Here is a 594-nt window from a genome sequence, read left to right on the forward strand (position 1 = left end):
CTTTGCGATCTAAATCATCCCAATCGGGCCTGTCGTCCTCGGAGTGATCTGTGTCGCGACGCGCTCCTAACACGGCAGCACATCGCGCACCTACACCTTCACCTTTTCTGACCACTTTTCTTGCCCTTCTAATTTGCCTTGTAGTTCTATTAATTCTATCGTATTTTTCACAACTTCTTCTCTCAATTCACATTACTGTTTATGATGATCTTCCATTTCTGTTATTTTCTTTTCTTGATTCTCACCAACCTGACACAATATCACAATTCCTTTCTCTGTCTTATCTGGTTGTTGTTGCTTCCACCAGTCCCGGTGCTCCTTCGGAGACCAGTCTTTCTCCCAACTTCCTTCCAACATTTTCTTCTCTACATTCTGTTTTTTTATTTCTCAAAAAACCAATAATGCTGGTGTCACTCACTGTGACGATTTATCTGAAATATTACATTATTATATATTATATTATGTATATATATTATAATAAAAACAAACACTCCAGTAAGGTACGGACACCCGTACATGACACTGGCTAAGGTAAGGGAACCCATAAACAACCATAAGCACCCCCGGACCTAGGACAGCCTGTAACTTGCTAAC

This window comes from Amia ocellicauda, unplaced genomic scaffold (genome assembly GCF_036373705.1).
Source record: "Amia ocellicauda isolate fAmiCal2 unplaced genomic scaffold, fAmiCal2.hap1 HAP1_SCAFFOLD_93, whole genome shotgun sequence".
In the NCBI taxonomy this organism is placed as follows: Eukaryota; Metazoa; Chordata; class Actinopteri; order Amiiformes; family Amiidae; genus Amia; species Amia ocellicauda.